This window comes from Lissotriton helveticus, chromosome 1_1, assembly GCF_964261635.1.
Source record: "Lissotriton helveticus chromosome 1_1, aLisHel1.1, whole genome shotgun sequence".
Classification (NCBI taxonomy): domain Eukaryota; kingdom Metazoa; phylum Chordata; class Amphibia; order Caudata; family Salamandridae; genus Lissotriton; species Lissotriton helveticus.
Window position 1 is genome coordinate 111,685,208 of NC_136057.1, and position 25,359 is coordinate 111,710,566.

The following is a 25,359-nucleotide window of genomic DNA, read 5'->3' on the forward strand; positions in this document are numbered from 1 at the left end:
TAATGGACAAAAAGAAGGAGGAGGTAGAAGAATAGAAATCAGCTTCTCTCGTAACATCCCCAGTACCCCAAATGTCAAAAAGACAGAGGAAAAAACAACGGAGAGCGAGGAATAAGGTTAATTTCTTTATCTCCTCTAAAAGCAGTAATAGAAAATTGATTACAGAATTTAAACGAAGATATAAAAGCAACTCAGAACCAGCCTGATAAAGTTACAGATGTAAGAAACCACTTTTCCCTTTGTTCAATAAGAAAAACGCCTGAAGATAACATCGAAAACTTGAAGACCAATACCAAATTGTCAAGCTAGAAGTTGATGGAAATAAAATGATGGCAAAACTGGAATTATTGCAAAAAGGAAATAATAAAGCTAATATTAAGGGTACTATGACTGATCAAGATAATTTGGGCGCACCGGAAAATAAGTGGAAAATCGAGGTACCGCAGAAGCAGGTTATTGATGGAAGCAAAAATCATTAGACGTTGGAAAGTTTAATTAAGAGTCCACAACCAACCATACTAAGGACTTGGGACCAAAAGTTAGAAAACCAAACCGGAAAATCCCAAGACCTGATATTGACTAATTTTTTCTGCAAAATAAAATTGGTACAAATCAAGCACTCGAAAGTAAAAACGGGATACATAAAGGAGAGATACAATTCATTTAGAAACCAAAATACCAGTCCAGGGGCAAGCATGATAACTTGAACTGGGGTAATATCCTTAAACGTTGTAAGGTAATTCCCTCATTTGAAGGAATTTGAAGGTAAGATATAGAAGCAATTGAATTTTTACCCAATAAAGTCGATAACCAAGAACTGACATTGGTATCCTGGAATTCTACTGGCTTAGTAGGCCTAATCCTACATGAATATTTTGTCTTTTTTACCTGGCGAATAAAAATCACAAGGCCACTTCAACCCTCCTATGCAAGCCCATTTATTTCCCCCCAAAAATTAGTGGGTCAATGTAAAGGGTCAGACAACAAGCAGGTATATTCAATACTGAAAAATCCTATTGGTAAAACTATTGGCCAAGGTTCTATATTCACTACAGAAACTAAAAGGGAAGTAGTGGAGGAACTGCAATTTGGGTGGCTGACAGCAGACCTACATGGAGCAAACCAAGATTGACAAAATCAATCTAACGGTGTCCAGGAAGAGGTATCTAATTGAAGAGAAAGGCTAGATATATGCTATTGGAATATATAAGGTTTACAATCAGAGTCTCAAAATGAGCATCTGAATACACCATCGGGCAATTTTAAAATTATTCTTCTCCAGGAGACCTGGGCCTCCTATCCTTTTAAATTAGAAGGTTTTATGGTCTATTACAAACCTACTAAGAAAGTAAATAAATATGGTACGGCCTGCGGGGTATGGCAACCTTTATTTCAATAGAATTAAAAGTTGAAAGTGAGTTAGTAGTTCTAAATATTTGTAACTGTCTAATAGTCAAGTTAAAAACAGGACAAAATCGCTATTATTAAACATATATATTCACCCTGATCCTAATTTGAGGAAAACATTGGCTAGTAATTTAATGGCTATATTACAACAGCAATTGAATAAAGATATGCAACCTGAGATTATTATTTCAGGTGACTACAAAATGAATTTGCTGTGGTCATATATTAGAGATGAATTAATACAACAATGGGATTATCTATGGGTGATCCCTAACCATCCACCAATTCAAGAAAATGTAATCTTTTCGGATTGCAGAAGCAAATGGGAGTGACCATAGTTAACATATAATTGAGCTAAAACTAAACTGTGTACGGCATGAAAATTATGTGATTCTTCAAGGTGACATAACTACAATAAACTAGAAGAGATGGTTGAACATTGTTTTGAAGATCTCACTCTCTGTGCAATTGAAAAGTGGACCCCTTTTTACAAATAATTAATGACAAACTACACTCAAAAAGAAAGCAACAAGATAAAAAGTCGCAGGTACTCGTAAAACTGGCCTTTGAAGGCCGTCTACTAAAAAGTGAGCATAATAGAATATCAAGAATGGTAAAGAAGTGGCCAGACAATCAAGATTATGGTGGATAATTAAAGAAAATGTAGTACAGATGTGAGAAATCTAATTTGGGAAAAGAAATCATAAGTAAATGAGGCCCTTTGAGCAAAAGCCCTATATACTAGCAAAAAGAACAATAGAAGAGAATTGTGGAAATTGATTAACAACTTGAATAGAGTTAGTAGGACAACAACATCCTCTATATTAACTGAATCTGGTTGGATTAAGTTTTTACAACTTCATTTGAATTGCAATCCAGACATGGAGTTCAACCCAGGTCCAGATAATACAATATGAGTGACGGATAATAAGGAAAATGAATTGCATTCAACTGAAGACCAAGTATGTAAGCTTATGTGTTAACAGAAATTTGATGGAGTCCCTGGTCCCAATGGGATTTCAGCTGCACTCTAGAAAGAAAAAAAGAAAATGTGCCTATCTGGGCAGATTACCCAACAAGTGTTTTCAACCAAGCATTGCAAACGTCGATCATTCCCGAATCACCTATCTATAAAAGCGAAGAGTGGGAACAACCAACAAACTATCGATTAATAATGTTGCAAGATACGGAAGCCACACTTTTTGCAGGAATCCTCCTGTCAGAATTAACAGAATGGGCAACATAAATGCAGATAATTCCACCAAATCAACCGGGGTTCATGCAAGGACAAGGTACAACAACCAACATTTTAATACTTGCAATCCTAATTGAAAAATACAAACTCAGGAAACAACCGCTATACTTATATTTTGTGGATTTTAAATCCGCTTTTGACTGTCTAAAATTAGAGAAATAAGGTATCGGCCCGGGCCTCTTAAAAGCAATTCAATTACTATATAATTAGACCAGGACTGGGGTTTGATTAGTTAAAGGCACAAAATTATCTAGAAATATTGAAACATCTCAGGGTTTAAAACAAGGGTGCGTACTTGCACCCTATCTAATTTATTTTTATCTGATTTAACAGAAGTGTTAGATAACAATATCACTCATCCAGCTAAATTGCCAGATAGACACATTTCAAACCTGTTATATGCTGATGACTTTATTTTATTAAGTGAAACAAAAATAAGATCACAACGTCTAATAAACAAAATATCAAAATACTCTATGGAGAACAGGATGGTAATAAATGAAGTTAAAACGAAGTAAAGGAAGTTAATAACAAGGCATTGAAATGCAATAAATATAAATGGTTTTTACAAAACTGACAATTAGAACAAGTGAAAACCTATAAATACCTGGGTTCTTTTTCGACGATAAGGGATCATTTTGTCTACATAAAGCAGAGTTGATGAAGAGAATTAACTCCCTACTAATGGCATTTCGTACATTGCAGAGTTCCTTGGTGGGGTCTTGTTATCGTCCACTGTTAAAAGTAATAAATGCAAAAATGCTGCCCAGTCTACCCTACTGCAGTGAAGCACTCTGTGGCAAGGACCCTAGACCTTTAAATAATGCTATTACCAAAGTTTTAACATTTTTGTTTCAGCTCTCCACCAATGCATCACCTGCACAAATAAGATTGGAATTTGGCATATCCAACCAGCAAATTGTAAGGATGGGTCAATATCAATTCAAAAAAGTTTTATTAGACTGCGCTAGTGATAAAAGCATTACAGATAAAAAGAATTTTAAAAACTATATTACAAAAGTTAAATTTGGTTAAGACATTAATTCAAAAGTGCAATCAAAACCATCGTTATGTTACACATAGTGTAAACCGAGTTAAGAGACAATATTCACAAACAACAATCAAAAGGCAATCTAAAACACGTTGACGAGCGTGGTATACCCACCAATAGCTGCTTTGCGCAGTCACATACCTGCACAGTGGTGGGAGGTTACCACATGATCTTATTCCACATCAACAAAAAAGCTCTATCCCTGCCTCCTGTTCAAGAGCTACCCAAATGGTCCAGAAACCTCTCCCAGATCCCCCTCGACATCCTAGAAAAAAGGCTAAAGTTGATCCAACCCAGCGGCAAGGATCTCTCCACAAATGACCTCACCTCGCTATACAGCATAAATATGGTATCCCTGCTGGACCAACTAGCACCCCTGAAAATTAAAAAAAAATGAGCCATCCCGTCCCGATCCTGGTTCGACTCTGACATCAACGACGAAAGGAGACAACTAAGGACCTCAGAAAGACGTTGAAGGAGCATGCCCACTACCTCCCACCACAATCAACTCAGATCTATCAGGAAGAAATATAACAGTCATATCAAGAACAAAAAATCTGTATATTTCCCCTCTGCACTGGATTGCGCAAAAAACAGACCCAAGGAGCTCTTTAAGATCATCAAACAACAAACCTCCAAACCTGATACGCCCCTGGGTCAAGCTTCCAAAGAACGGTGCGACAACTTCGCCACCTTCTTCAATGACAAGATCGACAAGATCGAGCGCTCACTAGACATCAACTTCTCCTCTCCTTACCTTAGCAGCCCAGCTGGGGTGCTCAGCTGCGCTCCCACTCCCACTTCCAAATCCTGGTCACTCTTCGAACCCATTCCTAAGGAAGAGATAGTCAAATTTATTTCCACCTCTAAACCTTCATCTCACACCCTAGACCCTCTCCCGGCTCAACTCACAAAAAAATTGAAACTCTCCCTTGCTCCACTCTGGTGCAGGATTATAAACAGCTCCCTAAAAACCGGAATCGTTCCAGATTGTCTGAAAGTGGGTCAAGTCACCCCACTGCTAACAAAACCAGGCCTGGACATAAATGACCTAAACAACTTCAGACCTGACTCCAACCTTCCTCATCTTTCCAAAATCCTAGAAAGATGCGTACTCCAACAATGAACTCAACACCTGGACAATATCAACCTCCTCGACTCCCATCAGCCGGTTTCAGGAAAGGATGTAGCACTAAAACCACAATCCTCAACATAATTGATGATATTCACAAATCACTGGACTCAGACCAATGCTGCCTCCTTATTCTCCTAGACCTATCGGCAGCATTCGATACAGTTGACCACAAACTTCTTTTCAAAGCCCTTGAAGAAAGGGCTGGTTTAAACAAGGTAGCCCTTAAATGGTTCTCATTCCTTCTCAACCGCTCCCAGAAAATCAAAATCAGATGCTTCGAATCCGACCTGCAACCAGTCTGGAGGGGAGTCCCCCAAGGATCAGTGCACTCCCCCCTACTCTTTAACATTTACATGGAACCCCTCGCCGCCTTACTCAGGAAAGCTAACATCCCTTTTCACCTATATGCTGACGACACCCAAATCTACCTGGAAATCTCCTCTGCCAAAGACATACAAAGACTCAATGAAATATTAAGAGATGCGCAACGGCTATCAAGCAACCATTTAAAACTGAACCCAGACAAAACCGAACTACTCCTCATCTCGAACAAAGAAGAGAACCCTCAAGTGGTTGAGTGGCTAAAGCTGATCCATGCGCTCAATGGGAACCTCTCCCTGGCCGATTCTGTCAAATCATTAGGCATCACGATAGACTCAAAACTGGAGATGACCAAACACATTAAGATTTCAGCTAAGAGCGCCTTCCTTAATCTGAAACTGCTAAACAAAATAAAACCTTTCATTCCACCCAACGACCTTAAACAAGCCACTCAAGCATTGGTGCTGTCAAGACTGGACTATGGAAACGCAGTCCTCTCTGGAATTGCGAAAACACACCTTGCTCTGCTAAAAACAACTCTCAATACGGCTGCCAGAATGGTAACGGGATTAAAGAAATTTGACCACATCTCTCCTGCCCTCAAAAAACTCAAGTGGCTACCCATAGAAATGCAGGCGAACTTCAGAACGGCCTGCCTCACCCACAAACCCCTCCACACAGGCAAACCCCAATATCTGGCATCTAAACTCAAAAAAGCAGGACAGAACAGGAACCCAAAATATGGAACTCTATCCCCCCCCACATCAGAACTATTCCCTCCTTCGCTAAATTCAAAAGTTAGCTCAAATTTCTTTTCCTCGATCGATCTCCAGCGATCAGATAGGACCTATCGGAGTGCTGAAAATGACACTTTACCTCACCCGGCTGTGGGATAACAAGTCCTTGTAATGGACCCACTCAACATCTTCTTTACTACGACTCCCACCCGGACTGTCTCAATGTTTTGCTATATGTTCTGCTCCCTTTTGCTCGCTTTATTGTAATATGTTATTCTCGCGCATGTTTTGCTATGCAATTGCTGTGAAGCGCTCGGATACCCTCCGGTCAGGCTAGCGCTATACAAAACTTCATAAATAAATAAAATAAAATCTTAAACATTATCCAGCCTTGATTTAATTGGAATGTCTGTGCCACATCCACCTAAGGTATTTGGGCACCAAAATTGCATACCTAGGAGATGGATTAGTGCAGAAGATTCCCAGGGCTACCTCATACCCATGTTCTTACAAAGCTGGGCCAGCCAAGCTTTACACGGTCCGGCAAAGGCAGGACAGGCAAAAAGCACATGCGCGTATGACTCTGCACGTTTGGCGCAAGCAAGACATTTGTTGTCTCCAGTGGGAGACCTTTTGGATGTAAAAAACTTCAGGGGCAGACTGCCTGATCTAAATTGGAAGTAAAGTTTTCGATCCAAAGAATTTTGCATAGTATCCCAGTATGGCTCAAGTATTGGGAATGGTTAATCTGGAGGAAAAGCCCAGAGAGAGAAGTCTGGTCATAGCACCTAAACTCATCTTGTGCAACCATGTCCCAATACATTTCTTTGAGGCTACTTTTTGTCAGAAACATTTCGTGGAAGGGGAGTCCCACGGGTGTGATAAGCCCATTATGTTGAGCAGGCTTCTCAAATCACATAACCAGCCAATTTTGTGAAAGCGATCCAAGTTGACTAAATCCCTTAGGTCCTCTGCGTACACTGCCAATTCCTGCGTGCACCATATTCTGCGCCAGAATAAAATTGGCCGTAATCTGGCGAAATCCGCCAGGGAATTCCTACCTAGGTACTTCCTTAGAGGGAGGTGAGTGTACTCTGAGGCAGACTAATGATTGCACGCAGGAGTGCATTCTCGGTTGTTGATAGCGAGGTCAAGTTATCTAGACCCCACAGCTCAGCCTCGTATAGGACTGGGCTCAGTACTTTGATGTTATAGATTTGAAGTACCGGACATAAATGCTTTGTCAGGGAAGTTTTAAATTCTTTCCTAACAATACCTACTATCTGCCGATGCTTTAACGCTATGACCTCAATGTGTGGCTTCCACCTCATATACATTTGCCGTTTGATGCCCAGATAGACAAAAGCATCAACCTGCTCCAGGGTTAGCCCATCCATCATCATTTTCCCTCTAAACGATCTGTGCTGGTTAAATGCCATGAACTTTGTCTTCGCAGTATTGATTTTAAGACCCCCTCATATGGCAAAACGCGTGAGGACATGCTGCAATCCACCCGATGTTTTGGAGATTATCAGCAAACATTAAAATGGGAATTTTTCTTCCAGCTAGGGTGCCGTCCTCCGCACCGAACGGGTTAATTATTTTCTTAGTAAAATATGACACTGAAAGTTATGTCACAGGATTTGTCTCTGTTAAATATATAGCCATTCATATTTAATATTTCTCCATCAAGCAATTGACTTAAACAATAATATATTTTGCACTATCCCCAAATATCTTTTAGATTAATTTAATTGACAATACTTGTGCTGAATCAATGAAAGAGTCTCAAACGTATATTGTGTATCATTAATCATTGCATTATGTCTCAGCCTACCATTAGTGTAGATAGGTATACCTTTATTTAATGTACGCATTTATTGTCAGGATAACGTCCTCAGTCTTCCGACGAACACAGAATTATTATCAAGTCTTTATTTCTGAACAACATGGACCGCATTATGACTATAAGTCACAGTAGTGGAGGAGTAATGCTGTCTTTAATAAGATTGAGGCTTTCAGTGTCTGAAAAGACACTTGGTAGGGTATCATGTATACAAACTCTGTATCCTTTGTCGTAGGAAGAGAGAGAACCAGCATGACAGGAAGGATGCCTGGTTGCAGCTGTAGAACTTAAGGTGCTGTAAAAGGCATCTGAGTTTGAGAGAGTGGACTGATAGCAAATGAACCCTTGGACCAGTGGTGGGAATGCCCTCCGAAGCAAAGTGTTTCTAATAGGCATGTATTTCCTGTGCTTGACACCTTAGCCTGGCTATCGCCCCTAGGGACGGGCAGTCTCTAGAGACTGTGCTTTCTGAGGCTCTGTTCTCCCATTGTAAAAGGGCACAGCAGTAACAACCCAGTCAGTACGTGTCCATGCAAGAGTACGGAATCAGAGGAGACAGGAAAGCACAGGATCGGAGCTATGACTGACGACCCAAAAAGTCCTGTTCGGCCTGATCTAGAGAGAACCCCATTGTGCCAAGCATTAATTATCAACAAAGAACCATGCGCACTGTCAACAGACTGCCTTGATATGGTGGTTAAAACTATGGTCTAGAACTGAGGCGAACCTAAACCAAATTATTCTAGATGACTGCATGAAGCAAGATAGAGCCGCAGATATTCCCTGGTTAAGCTACGTTTCTCGGCAGCTTTCAGCACTAGGACAACCAGAGCTATTTAATCAACCAAGAAAGATGCACCTCATGGAGGTGAAAGTTATAAAAACGCAATTCTTAACTAGGAGAAATCTGGATAGGAAAGCAAATGAACTTAAGAAACCTACACGCAAACATTTTATGATTACAAGTCCTGGGATTTTCGATGAACCTTTTGGGTCTTTTGTTAATAATTTGCATCATCGCTTCCTTTTATCTAGATTTAGATTTAATTATATCCATTGGTTCCTTACTGTACCTAAAGGTTTCTCAAAGCAAGGAACCTTACAGCCATGTGCATGTGACACTTTCTGACCAAGATCTGTTGCACTTTATGTTCTTCTGTTGCTTTTATACTGAGCTGCGAGCAAAATATATTCTACCACTTTTAACAAATTGCTATTTTGCACAAGTAAGACCAGCACTAATTTACCTGCAAGTGTTCTACTCCCCACTTATTAGTTATGGGGTTGCAAGTTTTTTATCAGGGGCTATACGTAAAAGAAAAAACATGGGTTGACAATAGCAATGACTTCGCTCTGTTTGGAAATGTTTTTATTATATGGATGAATTTTATTTGTGCTCTGAACCACATTCGTACCGCAGTTATACATTTTATCTGTTTATGTCCTTTACGGTGAAATGTACTTTTATGGCCAAAACGTGGCCGAATAAAGTTTTATTGAACTGAACTGAACTGCCTGCTATAGGGACTATAAGTCCCAGGAGACCTGTTGTCTGCTGGGGCAGGAGGAAGGATCGCATCTTCAACCTGCTTTGTAGCCCGTACTGTCTCCTGCAGCACAGGATGTCAAGCGCACGTCTTCATTAGGCCTGTAACTGTTAGTTTAGCTGAGAGGCTGCTCTGCATTTCGCTGTATGCAGGCAGCTGCACAAAGTAACTACACAGCTGGGAGCCCTTAAAGCAATTGTGAAAGTGACACAGCTCAGAGCTCTGCAGTCACTGACTGTCTGCACAACAAGTTGAGTTCTGTTCAGTTTCATAAAGCTGGCTCAGTTCCGCTCCCCGCAGGGGCCTCTCACGAGTGCCCTTACTTATATTTCAGGTTCTTTGCAGCAGTAAGGTCAGTTAAGATAAGGAAATGAAAAGATTGTGAGAGCACAGATTGCAATACTTTGTGAGCTTTTGAAAATATATTTAGTTTGTCAAATAAATGTAAGTTAGCGTATAGCAGCCAAAGAAACCTTATACCAGTTTCTGAAAAACACTTTTGTTACGCAACACTGTTGTCTCGAATGTGTGCAAACATTAACTGATTTCACGAAAAATGTAACAGTTAGGAAAAAGCGCTCTAACGTGGCAAGCACTGGATGCGTCATAGCTCTTTATTTTCTTACGGCAGGTTGGTAGTACGGGTGTTTGGGTAAGATGTAGCATTATAAGTCTAGTTAGCTGTGTAAATAGAGATATTTACAAATAAAAATCTGTTGCAATTCAAGTTGGTAAAAATATAAAATATGGAAATTGGTTTTAAATGGTTGAAATAAATGTATGTGTCCAGGATGTGCATCTGTCAATGACATACAGTCACAGGGAGAGTTTAAAGTGTAAGTGCAATTGAAATGAAGAAATAAACAAAGAATGTTGAGGAAAGTATTTAAAGTATGCGGTCTGGATGTGCATCTGCTAAGGGCATAGTTACAAGGCAAGATTAAAATATATACGTGAATATCATTAAAAAAATATTGAATGAAGTATTAAAAAGAGAAAAAAAAGTCTCCCGTAACAAAATACATTCACATAGAGTATGCCTGTGAGGCTAAAAGTGTGAGTAAGCAGACATCAAGGGAGCAGGGAAAAGTAGATCCTACAACCCAAACAGTGGACGGACACACAAGTACTATAGCATGCTTCAAGGAAGGTCGAAATTAACAGAAGACAACATGGCAGAATGCGCTGACCAATGAACAGAAACATACATATCGTCAGACCTGATTCTGGTGGGATACTCATGATTTTTAATCAAAAAATGCCTTTATTTGATGTGTCACAAATACCCTCCTTAAAGCCCACCAGTAAGCACACCTGTAGGTTCGTCACTGGATGTAAGGCTGTGACCGAATTATACCAGGTGATACAAATGTAGAACATGAGAGGAAACATACAGCAAACAATTCACTGAGGAGAAATGGGACAAGCTACGGGGCTACTCACAACTGGTCTCAAGAAATGCCACGTGCAAATGCTAGTTTTTTATCTATCTTCATCAGAAGTGTCTTTGGCCGCGCCGGTGACGTCGTGTGACTCTGGTCAGTGGTGGCGGAGATAGTGTCACTCATAGTCATTGAAATGTCACTCATAATTACACTGAAAATATGAAAATGTCACACATAGCAATCTGAAACCTTGGTAGCTATGTATGGATAGTCTTTTAAAAGCAAATAACAGATACGGCACAAGTTTACATGAAGATGGATGAATGCCGGCTCGCTCTCAGGTACTTACTTGTACAACGGAACATTGTTGCTGCTGCAACAGGCGGACCCCCTGCATGGCCAGCCTGCAACAACTCCTCGTGGACTCCCGGGCCTGTGGTGCAACCAACACCACCCCTGCATGATTCATGGTCATGTGCCACTGTACACACACTGGTGGTGACAGTAATCCCTTTAACACAACCTGAAGGGGAGAGAGGTGACATCTCTACTCTGACCTCCCCAATTTATGACTGCAACACACAGAAAGGAGTGGGGAAGTGGATAATAAAAGATGGCAGGTGCTCAGTGAGAAAAAACTGCCCTCACTCACAAAATTGTGACATACTTCATCATTGGACTTGCTTACTAACACACTGCGCAGACCAATGCCTGGGGTAGAGCAAAGGGGAGGGGAGGATGTAGACTTAATGGTAGAGCGGTCGACCTCAGACCTGGAGAACCGGCTTCAAGTCTCGGCAACTGACGCTCCACATCCTGTGATTCAGGGCAAATCACTTAATCTCCCCATGCCTAACAGAAAAAAGCAAAAAATGAATGTGTTCATCTGTAACGAAACTGGTGCTTATTTAAAGTGCTCTGATACCCAATTCCTCTGGTCTAGTTTGCGCTATGTAAAACTCTAAAGAAGAAAAAAAAAAATGAAAATATGTGATCACTGGAGAAAAGTGCAGCTAGTGAAAGTTAAAACTAGCTTGGATGTGTACCCATGCAAAACTTTATTCCTGGGTCATCTGGCTAGTTTTAAAACATGAAGGATGGTGGTGACAGGAGAAGATTAAGACTCCTTCACCCCTCTGTGGTGGTGGGCCTCAACAAGGCCTACCAGTGCTAGGGGTTCACCCTTCTCTGCACAACTCCTCAGACCAATAGGATAGAAGTTGGCACAGAAACAGGAATATAAAATACAAAATGAATTAACCTCATGAGGTGGAATTACATTCACACAACACCCTTCGGTAGTGTATGAAGTAGCACACTGAACCGAAGGAGCATGGTCCTTTTATACCCACACAGGGGCTCAAAAGAAGGCGGTACAAATACAAGAAGAAGGTTTTAGGTACATATAAGGTCATACAGAAAATGTATAGTCAACAAGTGGGAGAAGCTAACAGTTGCTAATTCTAGTAAACACATCCTGACAGTTACAGACTAGAGGCAGCCGCATGGACAGCTGCAAGCTCAACTGAGCATGTGCAAAGTGGAAGAAGCTAAATATAGTTTGTTCCTAGGCAGAATACAAGAGCAAACAACAGTAAGGTAGGACAGAGCACATGGTGCGCACGTGGTAGCACATGGTAGACAAGATGGCTGCCAGCATACAAGATGGCTTCAGCTAAAAGCAAACCCCGATCGCTGCCAATTTACAACAGACAACCCTTTTTGCATTAGCTGAAGACATTCGTTCATCTAAGGTAATCTAAATATGCATCCTGTACATTGATGTTCATCATTTCAGTGACCTCTTTATTCAGCATTTGTTGGGCTTTTATTTCTGCAACATTTCTCCTAGCAGGTGTACAAGTAGTGATGCAAATGGAGCAAAGCATGGGACCACACTGTATACATACACAGCATGTAAATAATATCACCAGTATCATACATAGGATAGTCAGTAGCTTCCAGCCCCAAGTTACAAAGAGTGTCCACATCCAACCTGAAAAAGTCCAGGTGCCAGTCTCTGGGTGAATTTCTGCAGCAATCTTATGCAGTTTAGAGATTGCATTAAGCACTGAAGGTGAGTGATCGGGATGTAGATACAACAGCTGCTGCTGATGATGCGACATGCACCACCTCGATCAGCTATAATCACGTCAAGAACCATATGATTTTGGAGTGCTACAATTCTCACAACTTGCAGCGCTTCTGGAATGTTTCCAAGTCCCAACACGAGTCAATCGTCTTATCTTTCTACTCTTTAATGCAGCACCCACAAAGAAAAACAAGCCCAAATTGAAATCAACATATTGTTGCAAAGCGGTGTCAGTTTGGTCAACCTCATCAATACTTCTTGTCCTCTTATTTCTGTTCTTGGAAATATCATTGTACAGCTTGAAGTCTCGATGATACAATGCAGGTGCCATAAACACAGGGGGCAACAGGAAGGATACATAACATACTCCTGACCATCCAACATGTAGTTGGTAATATCCCTTGTTACCGCAGACAAAATAGGTATCATGTGAGGATGTGAAACGGCTGTTATTGGCACCTTCAATAGTCAAAACCACAGTACACTCACTTCTCCCCACAGGAATTCATCCAATACTACCTATACACAAGTCTGCTTTAGCTCTGGTCACAGAAATCACAAAAGGTCCATTGTTCTTTATAGTTCTCGTATTTGTGAAAACATATGGTGCAGAAATATTGTCAGGTTGATTCTCCTCCCATTCCCATTTAGTCCCTTTAGCTTGAGGGTAACTATTTTCATCGGGATAACACTCTTTATTGAGGTGATAATGAATCCGTCCTACTGTCATCCTTGTGAAATTAGCCCTTTCAGAAGCAAACAAAAGCGTAAACCAAGCTTGGCAAAAACCATTGTGGAATAAAAGGTGTTGCTCCTTTCTTTTGGTGAGCAGGTATCATCCCACACACCCAACAGTCAGTAGTATTTGTGGCATTGTGAGTGTGATGCAGCATCTGAATGAACGTGTTGTTCAAGTAGTATTGTCGATGCTTCTGCTCATGGTAGGGAAGCGTAAAGTAATGATGCTCAACTGCTACTGGAGTAGTGGCGATCAAAAGCTGTTGAGCAGGAGCCACTTTCCCAAGAAACAAGGGTATTACGGTTATAGCCACCATAGCAACAACAAGTCCTACAGCACAAATGGTCTTAGCAACAGTTGATCTCTCTGCAGACATGATCAGTTAATTTATTTATTTTATTTATTTTATACAACTTGTTGAGCGCGCAATTACCCGAGGGTGTCTTGGCGCTAGACAGAAGATCGTAGAAGAGCTGGAATTATGAGTTAATTAGCATAGATTATTGGTTAAATAGCCAGATTTTTAGGTGTTTCCAGAAAAGAGTTAGGGTGGGAGTGCTCTTAAGTTGATTAGGAAGGGCATTCCATAGTTTAGCCGTGGCAATTGAAAAGAATCTGTCTCCCCATGTAGCTTTTCTTGTTTTGGCTACCTCCAGAAGATTTGCCTTGGCAGATCTAAGGGTGCGACTTGGTCTGGATGGGCAGAGGGCATGTTGTAAGAAGTTTAGACCCCTTTCATGGATGGATTTGAAGGCTATGCACAAAGCCTTACATTTAATTCTTTGCCTCACAGATAGCCAATGAAGTTTTCGGATGACATTAGAAATGGGTTTAAACTTAGGTGTTCGGGTGGCAAGTCTGGCGGCTGCGTTCTGTACCAACTGGAGTTAGTTTAACACCTGTTCTTGTGCATTAAGCATAAGAGCAAGTAGAGTGGAAATCAAGGTATTTGTGGTATTTACAGGGAGATATGGTTGTAGTTTTTAAATCATTTTTAAGGTGAAGAATGAAACCAAAACAATGGAATTTGCTTGGTGTATGTAGGAGAGTTTGTTGTCGAAGATCACTCCTAGGTTCCTGACCTTGGTGACAGGGACAGGAGGGGGTCCAAGATCTTGAGGCCATCAAGTGGGGGACCAACTAGGAGTGAGCTTATCAAATACCATGACTTCAGTTTTGTCTTAATTGAGCTTTAAACAATTTTTACTCATCCAGCTACTGATGGCAAGCATTCCCCGTTGGAAGTTGTTGGCTACTTCCAGTCCATTGTTATTGATAGCCAGGACAAGCTGCGTATCGTCAGCATATGATGTAACTGCTAGGCGATGAGCTTTGATGATCCTCGCTAAGTCCGCTACATAAATGTTAAAAAGTGTTGGACTCAGCGAGGATCCCTGGGGGACACCACAGGGAAGAGAGAAGGAGCAGGAGGAGTATCCGCCCATGGAAACAGATTGTTCCCGGTTAGCTAAGAAGGAGGAAAGAAGGGAAATGGCGTTCCTGGAAACTCCTGATTTTTTGACACGGTCGATCAAGATAGAATGATCGACCGTGTCAAAGGCTGCGTAAAGATCGAGCATTATAAGCACCGCTGCACCTCCTCTATCCAAGATCATTCTGATCTCATCAGAAGCTTTTATTAATGCCGTCTCCGTTCCGTGACCCTTTCTGAATCCAAACTGCGAGTCGTCAAGACAGTTGTTATTGTCAATGGATTCAGAGATCTGGCTATTCATGTTTTTTTCTCTGATTTTGGCAGGGAAGGGAAGACATGCTATTGGCCTGTAATTTGTTACCTTGGAAGGGTCTAGTGTGGATTTTTTGAGTAAAGGTTTAATTACTGTTCTTTTCCATACTGAAGGATAAATACCTGAGGTGAGCATGGCATTATAGATATCACAAAGAGTTTGACATATAATAACAGGAGCCAATTTAAGTATTGACGGAGGACAAGGGTCATTGGGAGAGCCCGAGTTAATGGTCATCATAAGTTTGTGAACCAATTCTGGAGAAATTTGGTCAAAAGAAAAAGTGGGTAAATTAGTAAGAATTGGATCAGAGGTAGTATGGGAAGTAGTGATGTCATGGTTAAGATTATTGAATTTTGAATAAATGTCACACATTTTATCTTGAAAGTAAGTTGACAAGGCGTCGCACTTAGCTTGAGAAGCCTCTTCGGGGGTGGATTTATCGTGACCTGTGAGATGAGAGACAACCTGGTAGAGTTGTTTAACCGAGTCTTGTGCTGACTCAATTTGATTGTTGAAGAATAGACTTTTCTGAGTAATGATCACATGTTTATATTTAGTTAATTTCTCTTTATAACAGATTTTTTCATGAGGGTCGTATTTTTGGCGCCATTTACGTTCTTGTTGTCTGCAACTTTGTTTTTCCAACCTAAGACACTCATTGAACCAAGGGGCTGAGTTAGATGTTCTATTGATAGATCTTTTTTTAGTAGGAACAGTGGTGTCAACTAGGGTTTGAAGACAATTGGTGTAGATGGTGGCTGCAATTTCGGGATTAGAGGTATTAATATCCTGCATCATGTGTAATTTGTTCTTGAAGTCGTCAATGTTGATACTTTTCCATGATTTGAAAGTATTGGTATTATAGGATTTGGTGGGAAGGGGACAAGAAGGGGAAATGTCAAAGCATACAGCTGAATGGTCTATCCAGGTGAGGAGCAGTATTTTCTCTATAGAGAGAAATTTGAGGTTGGAGAAGATTCCATCTAGTGTATGTCCTGCTAAGTGCGTGGGAGAATGGATGAGTTGATTTAGGCCTACTGCATCCATTTTGGTAAGGAGGGCAATGGTGTCAGGATCACCGCAGAGATCGAGGTGAAAATTAAAGTCGCCTATAATGGTGAAGTTATTTTCCCCTGCTACAGGCTCCAAAAGGTGACTCAAGGAAGATAGGAATGCTGAGCGAGAACCAGGAGGGCGGTAAAGCAAAACACCTCTATAGGAGCTAGAGTATGGAGTGAAAAATGTGAAGTTCAATGCTTCACATGTATTAGTGATTATAGGCTCTGTTCGTAAGACAAAGGTATTGCGATATATTATCGCTATGCCACCACCTTTATTTAGAGGTCTATCCTGTCTGATGTTTGCAAAGCCCTCCGGCGTGGCCGTGGTGAAATCAGGATCAGAGGTCTGGTCACCCCAGGTTTCGGTCATGAATAAGATATCCAAATCCCAGTTTTCGATAAAGTCAGCTATTTCATACCTGTGTTTGGAGAGAGATCGAACATTGAGCAGTGCCACTTTAATGGTTTTAGCAGACTTCTTGTGAATTAAGTTCGTGGAACCCAGCAAATAGGAGTTATCAATTATTTTGAAGGGGCAGTGAGGACAAGCGTATGAAGAGTCATTTACAAGACGCAAGTTTGTGGGAGTACAGGAATTGATAGTAGTATTAAGCGTCTTGAGATAAGCAGCTTCGTACTGGATTCTGGAGGGTGTAGGGCATGAAATATAAGGACCAGGGGGGGGTGGCCCAAGGCCCGGGTCTGGCGCAGACGGGCTCGCCTTTGGCGAGCCTTCGTTGCGCCTGCTGCGCCCGCCCGCTGCGCGTCCGGGATGGGGCAGTCATTTTATGCAGGTGAGGGTGGGAGGACCGAGCAAGTAGTCTGCCCGCCAAGTTCATCATTGAAACAATTGTTGGAGCTCTTTGCCCTGGGCAGCCGTTTATTTCTTCACCGAGGGTCAAGACGGGTGTCACTACATAGGACTGATCCCCCCCATGCCACATCGGCAGTCCATTTCACCAACCCAGGACGGTAGCTCAACCAGTCTTTTTCAACAAAGCAGACTCTTTCCTCGGTCTTAGTTGGTACTAGGATACTCCAGCAATCGTGTGGTCTGGGAAGATTTCCTCCGATTCGTCAGGTGAGATTGTGTGGCCTTTCTCCATTTCCAGAATCTCTCGATGGTCGGTCAGCACAGCAGGTTCCATCAAGGTAGGCGACACTCGTTTACAGTGAGTGCTATGGACCCAGTTCTTCCTGTTCGTCACTCGAACTGCTGTCCTTGTCGCTAGGAGCAGGTTCTCGCCACCTCGGCTCCAAGCTGTTCGACCTCTCGAAGACCTTGACCATCACATGGTCACCGGGCCGAAGTTCATGGGCCTTACCTGTAGATCTGTCAGGAAGCAGAGCTTCTCGAACCTTTTGATGGATAGAGATCAAACTGTCATTTAACTGTGCCAAATAATCATTCATCAGAACACATGGTACATCATGTATGGGGCGTGGTTTAGGAACTGCTGAAATGTTCATCGGTCTCCCAAATACCACTTCATATGGTGTTAGCCCAGATCGTGAATGTGGCACCGATCTTATGGACAACAATGCCAAGGGTAGTGCATCAGGCCATTTCAAAGACGTGGAAGCCAGTATTTTCGCTAATTTCAAGTAGCGTTGTATCTTTCCACTAATCCTGCTGATTGTGGGTGGAAAACTGCATGGAATTTCTGTTTCATCCCTAATCCTTTCAGGACATACTCAACAACTTGCACAATGAAATGAGGTCCGTTATTACTCCACAAAAGTTTGCAAACACCATATCTAGGGAAAAACTCCTTTAAAAGCACCTTCGCTGTGGTGAGAGCTGTATTATCCTTTGTAGGGTATGCCTCTATCCATTTACTGAAGGCACATGAAGGCACATACCACCACTAGAACATACTTTAAGTTGTTACAGCGTTCAAGTTGGATATAATCCATTTGCTAAACTTCAAAAGGTGCAGTTGGTGTAGCAAACCCTCCTGTAGGAGTCTGTGTCCCTTTTCCAGGATTGTACTGCCAACAGATCAAACAAGACTGAACTACTCCCTTAGCTGTGCTGGCAATTTCTGGATGCTCCAAAACTTGCATAAGGAATTTCGTAATCGCTAGAGCTCCAACATGTGCCAGCCCATGTGCCATTTGAACCATAGGCTGTAAATAGGCTATAGGCAGTTTCCATTTATCCATCTCTTTGTTTCGCCAACAACCCTCATCGTCCAACATTCCCTCCTCAGACCATTGCTCAAGCTCTTCCACAGAGGCAGATCTCTGTATATCTAATACTTCTTGTCTAGCATCTTGCCAACGCTCAGCTTGTGACTTCACTACGTACATAGATGTAGTACTTCGTTGCATTGCAGTCTCACGAGCTATGCGATCTGCAAAGGCATTGCCTTGTCCTGTCTTATCAGTCACTTTCTTGTATGCGCTACACTTCACAATAGCTATTTTCTTTGGATATGTCAGTGCAGTCAAAAGGCTATGCACTAATTCTCCGTGCATTATCTGCATCCCGTGGGATGTTTGAAAGCCTCTTCCTTCCTAAGTAGACCAAAATCATGGGCCACTCCAAAAGCATAGCGGCTGTCTGTATAGATGTTCACACGCAAGCCAGTGCTAAGTTCACACGCTCGTGTCAAAGCTATTAGCTCAGCTGCTTGAGCCGACTTCTGTGGCATACGAGCTGTCTCCACTACTGTCTGAAGTGTCGTAATTGCATAAGCAGCTGAAGTCGTGCCATCTGGTAACTTCAAACAAGACCCGTCAACCCACAGTTTCCCATCTACACCTGAAAGGGGCGTATCTTGAAAATCAACGCAACCCTTTGTCTGTTCCTCAGTAAGGAATATACAATCGTGAGATTCCTGTGACTGAGTCTGAGTCACTGGATATGGTAACAAAGTAGCTGGGTTCAGAGTCGCACACCTCTTCAAGGTAATGTGAGGGGCTAACAGTGTCAATTCATATCCTGTCAAACGAGCACTAGTTAAGTGTTTCGTTTTAGTCTGATTCAAAAGGGCATCGACCGCATGGGATACTAGCACCAACAGTTTGTGACAAAACTATCCCTTCACTCTGACGTATGGACACAGCTGCTGCTGCAACTGACTGGAAGCACCCAGGCAATGCATGAGCAACAGGATCAAGAACCGCTGAAAAATATGTACAGGGACGCTGCTTGTCACCATGTGTCTGTACTAAAACTGACAATGCACACCCATCTTTCTCGTGTACATAGAGTACAAAAGCCTTCGTATAATCTGGAGTGCCTAATACTGGTGCAGAACAAAGAGCTTGTCGTAACTGACGAAAAGCATCCTGGCATTCATCTGTCCATGGAAGGGGCATTGGAGTGTCTTTAATCAAAAGCGCTAGCAGGGGTTTAACAATGTGCGAAAAACCTAATATCCATTGCCTTCAAAACGAAGTAAGACCAATGAATGCACGGACATCTTTCTGAGTAGAAGGTACTGGTGTGTCTAAAATTGCTGGAATGCGATCTGGTGTAAGTGCACATCCCTCCTTAGACAGAAGGTGACCTAAGTAGGTAACCTTCGATCAACAATACTGCAATTTCTTCTGTGACACTTTGTGATGATGTGTAGCAAGAAAAGAAAGTAAATACAAAGTACATTTTTCACACTGTTCAGACGTATCGGCTGCCAACAAGATATCATCGACATATTGTATGAGAGCCACTCCTTTAGGCAAAGTGAAAGAATCAAGTTATCTTTTCAATGCTTGACTGTAAATGCTAGGACTCTCAGTGTACCCTTGAGGAATTCTACAAAATCTGGACGATCGATTATTCAAAGTGAAACCGAAAAAATATCGGCTATCAGGATGAATAGGTATCGAGAAGAAAGCATTCTTAAGGTCTATCACAGAAAAAGTAGTTTCTGTCAGAGGAACTAAGGTAAGCAGTGTCGTTATGTCAGAAACCACAGGGTATTGCGGTACTACAATCTTGTTAACTTCCCGCAAAGCAATGATGAATCTGTAAATCCTAGTATCAGTGTCTTTTTTCAAAATAGGAAGAATAGGACTGTTGCAAATGTTGTAAGGAACTTCTTCCACAACCCCCACTTTAATCAAATCATGGACAATCATGGAACACAAGGTTGTTAGTAAGCAAGCCCAATGATGAAGCATGTCACAATTTTGTGAGTGAGGGCAGTTTTTTCTTTGTGTGTGTTGCGGTGACAGTTCTCACTCTGCCAGGGGGGCAGGCCGCTGACTTGGACTGGCATCAGCTCTATTGCTGGCGCTGGTGGGCTCTGCCTGTGTGTGAAATGGTAACTCACAGAATCCATACCGCTGGGATGGTGAGCATACGGCAATACTGACCAGCTTCACCAAAATGGCAAGTCAGGCGTGGCCAACTCTGGGTCCGGGAACCGATCCTCATCCACAATGCCGTGGTGCGAGCGGCGAAGAGGACTTGTGCCACCATTAAATTTGCCCAAAACACTGACAAGTGTCAGCGAACCCTTCCTGAAATGCCTTGCACCACTGCGGGTAGCGTGGACCGGCAGCACTGCAGGACTAACCCCGTGACTCACCCCCCACTTATTAAAATGTCTCAAAGCTTCACAATTATATTTTAAGTATCTAAGTAGCCAAGTAATTGGGTAGTGACTCCTCAATGATGCCGTGTCGTATCGGCCCATGGTGTGTCCAGTCCTAATACATTGTAACAAAGGAGAGAGTTGCAAGGAGCAGATCATGAGCACGCCCCTGAAACCTACCTGGAACAGCGTGCAACACACATTGCCCCTCAGTTATAGTGCATTATACCAGCTAAGGAGGCGCTATAATGCGTGACTTCGCATTTCAGTGAGGTGATGGGGACCACCAAACTGAAATGGGTTACTCTAATGCCTGATGCGTGGTACGTGGCAGGGCTGGCCATACTGATGCAACAAAACTGAGGTCGTGGGCGTGTGGCGCGCCGGCTCACATGGCAGTCGGAATCTCAGCTGTAATGAATGATTTTTATTTTGCTTCTGAGAGTTGTCAGTGATTGTGTTTTGAAAAACAGCAGCCTGCCAGGCTGTGATCTAGACTACTGTTAGCTGACTAGAATTATGAAGGGTGAGGCAGCGGAGATCGGGTTTTGGCCCTCTCACGTCCTACAAGAGTGGACCCGGGTCCTGCATTGGACAAATAGATCCACCTGGCCAGTGATGTTCCTCTTTTGCCTCGATTGATTGCCAGCAAAAAGCCCAGTGGGTGTACTAAGGCTGGTGAAAGCTGGAATGACTAATTGCTTTTCTTCGGGTGTAACGTTGTTTGAGCTCCCCGTCTTTTTGTGCCTGTAGAACACCGGCTGTCTTCCCAACAGGTATCCGATGCTGTGGCATCATGTCCCTAGTTCAATTTTCTATCTGCCCGGCCCCTGGAATTGTTGCTGTCTCCTTGCAACACTAGTACTTTGAAGCTGGTGACATCCACCAGGTCAGAGAGCTCCTCTCAAGTCCAGCGTGCCTCCTGATTTGAGACAGAAATCACAGCAGTCCGCATATATCCTTATGAATTACACCATTTGTGCTGCATGTGTAATACAGAACTAGACAAACAGATTTAGCTCCATCAGTCGATATCACAGAAATAGCTTTACACCATTGCATGCATGGCGAACTTTAATGGTGAAACTATAGTTGGCCTAACGGTAAGGGCGGTCGACCTCGAATCTGGGGAACTGGGTTCGAGTCTCTGCAATGACGCTGAACATCCTATGATTCTGGGCAAATTACGTAATCTCCCCGTGCCTAACAAAAATGATGAATGTGTCCTCATGTAACGCAACTGGTGCAATGGAAGGCGCTCTGATACCCGATAACGGGTCAAGTTCGCGCTATATAAAACTCAGTAAAAAACAGCTATTGCTTATAAATGGTTTTAGGAGTGTTTTAGATATTTTAACTGGTTGCAGCAGTTAACAGTAGTGTGGTGCCTCTGACTTTACAAGGGCACTAGGTTAGTGCCCTTCCATTTCTGGTGCTTTGCAGCACTTAACGTTTTAGTTTCTTGTTGCTCAGATGGGTGTAATTTCTGATATTTATATGCTTTCCTCTTCCTCTTCACTTAATTATGCTGGCCAGAAAGTGTCACTCATTGTCATTGAAATGTCACTCATAGCAATCTGAAACCTTGGCAGCTATGATAAGGAATAACCCTAAAACACCGGAAGATTAGAAAAAATATGTTCTTTTAATTTCCACTTTGACATATGACTTATGCCACAATGTATTTGGTCTGGTTTATGAAATTGCATGGTATTTTTCTCTATTAACTTTGCTATGTACCATGATGTCCATCTGAAAAACCCAAAAAATTAAAGCGTTAAAAAAATAAAATGAAAACTTAATGAGCTATCTAGTTTAATTGCACCACTAACACATATTCTCATATATTTAATGAAATATAAACTGTCACTTCCAGTTGACAACTTTCTGTAAATACTCTTTAGTCCTCTGCATCAGTGTTTTGAAGATGCCAATGTTAAGTGAAGCTGTAAATACTTTCTGAGACATCTAAAAACGAAGGCATTTCCTGTCACAAAATGCTTGTTTGTGTATATTCACTGGAGAGTCGATGTGATGGTTCTTTAAGTGGCCAGCAGAGGGCGCACCTCGCTTGCTGAGATGAATACACTGAGTACATTGTGTGAAAGGGAGAAGAGTTTCCTGTTACAGGTCAGCGGTGGCAGAGACAGCACAAGCAGCAGATGGTGACATCATTTCCTGTCTCTCCCTCTGTGTCCAGCCTGCTGCGAAGGAGGAAGGACGCCCTGTCTGTCTGTGCAGTTATCTTCATCTTCAGACCCTCATAGATCCCCTACCCCAAATCCGTACCTGCCCCACCCCAGCCATAGGAGGAGGAGAGAGCCTGGAAATGTCTTCACAGGTTTCTGCTCAGGTAGGAGATTGTCAGCACCTTCTGCTGCGTTTGTAGAAATAGACGGTATCATCCTGGAGGAAATCTCTGCCAGGAGCCGGGCTCTTCTATCCAGGGACCTCCGGGGGGCTTTCCGTCCGGCCCTGGCAGTGTTTGTGGTCATCATTTGTTTTAAAGAGAGGACCTGTGCACTGCACTGCATCTTAATGCACTGTGAGAAATATGTGCCCACTGCACTGCATTTCAATGCACTATGAGAAATCTCTGCACACTGCACTGCATCTAACTGCACTGTGAGGAATCTGTACACTGCATCTTACTGCACTATGAGAAATCTGTGCACGCTGCACTGCATCTTAAGGAACTGTGATAGATCTGTGCACACTGCACTTTACTGCACTATAAGGTTTCTGTGCCACTGCACTGCGTCTTACTTTACTGAGGAATGTGTGCCACTGCACTGCATCTTAGTGCTCTGTGATAAATCTGTGCACACTCTTTGCTCGGCTCTCGCTGTAAGTCTACCCCTGTGTCCAAAGTCTGTGCACCAGGCTGCTGCCCTGTGCCCCTTTGCCCCTGTTTTCATATCTCAGGTAAAACCTCAGTCATTGCAATAGTTTCCAGCGGTATAGGTTGGCTTATTGCATTATCTGCTGCAGAGGTTGTGTGTCTGCTGCAGGGATTGTGTGTGTGTGCACTGACCTTGGGTCTGCCAGGTAGGAGGTCTTTCAAGCAGTGGAATGTTGCTGTCTCTGTTAAAAAAATATATATATTTTTTTTATTAAACATCATCAACACAACACATCACATCGACTCATGAGCAGGTACACTGGTAGTGAATGGCACAGAGTAGTGTGTTTGGAACAGTAGGGCCTGCTCCTCGTATTGGATTGGCCTGAGGGATCTGTGGAAAGGCTATTGAGCTGGATTTCCTGCATGCAGAAGAGTGTCAGTATAGTGTTTTATATTGATGAGTTCGTAATGGCGAACCTGCTCCGGTGTGTGAGTGAATTCAACATTATGACGGTGGAAATACCACTTTGGGAAAGTGGGACTGTCTGTACTCATGGCTCTGTATGCCTATCCACCTGTCTCCAAATCACAGATGGATGCTGGGGGGATGGCTACATCTGTGTATTTCTGATAAGACAGCCATAAACTAAGGGCTCAAGGTATACTGTAGACCTCTCACTCTGAGGGGCCTTCCTGTGTTGGTTAAGAGGGGGTGGAATTGGCACCTGCATTCTAAGTGGCAGGGTTGTGGCCCCACTAAAGATACTGATCAAGCCTCCCAGGGTAGGATGTCAGCCATGACAACATTTAGAGAAAGCCTGTGCATTTCAAAGGTAGCCTTTTGAGCTGATCTCATCTTCATAGGTCATTGTGGGTATAACCACTGGGGCTCTGCCTTTAGGAATTAGAGACGCCTTGGGGATTGGAAACATACTATGCTGGTTCGATGCTGCAACATCAACAAGAAGAACTATTGGGGCAGGGGGGCGGCAACTGGATTATCAGCAGACTAGTGGTGGCATGGGGCTTGTTGTGCTCCAGGAAGGGGACTATCACTTGGTGTATTTTGCCTGGATTTTGCTGGCCTGCAGCTAATTGGCATATGTTGTGGCCCAGGTCCCCAGGCTCTCTCCAAGGGCTGGTTGACTGGCATCCTGCCCACGAGTTCCCAGGGACAGAAAAGGTCCCCCCGTTTCCACAAGATCGTAAGGACCACACAGGGTGGGGCGTAAGCATGTGGAAGTGATCTTCGGTTGGGACATGGACCCTCTCGACGTGTGCAGTCATCAGACTGTGCTGAAGAGTGAGCTGGTAAAGTTCAGTGGCACACCTGGGATGGCTATAGCGGGACAAGTTCGACGAGTGCAGGGGACGTTTAATGAGTCAGAGAGGCTCGCGCTTACAGCCGGAAACCTCTGCTAGTTAGTATTCCTTATTGTTTCTGAGTAGTGTTCAGAGAAGTTTGCAGATTCTGCGATAGCCAAGCTGACAACTTAGACTGTGTCCGTCTTCCAGATTGGGAGGATGACAGTTCCTGCCATCGCGGCCTCAGTCTGAGGTCACTCGCTCCTTCTCCCCAGGCCCATGCCACAAGGTACGACGTTGTTAAGGATAGCATGACTGAATGGTCTCGCCCCGCC

At 42.8% G+C, this 25,359-nt stretch overlaps 1 protein-coding gene across 1 annotated transcript in view; it reads left to right on the forward strand.

The window, feature by feature from the left end:
• The first annotated feature begins 23,092 nt into the window (after positions 1-23,092).
• LOC144762380 (uncharacterized) overlaps positions 23,093-25,359 on the forward strand; it is a 118,450-nt gene continuing 116,183 nt past the window's right edge. Inside the window, exon 1 of the mRNA XM_078647577.1 lies at positions 23,093-23,227. The gene's annotated coding sequence lies outside the window, so the exon portion shown is untranslated. The remainder of the gene's footprint in view (positions 23,228-25,359) is intronic.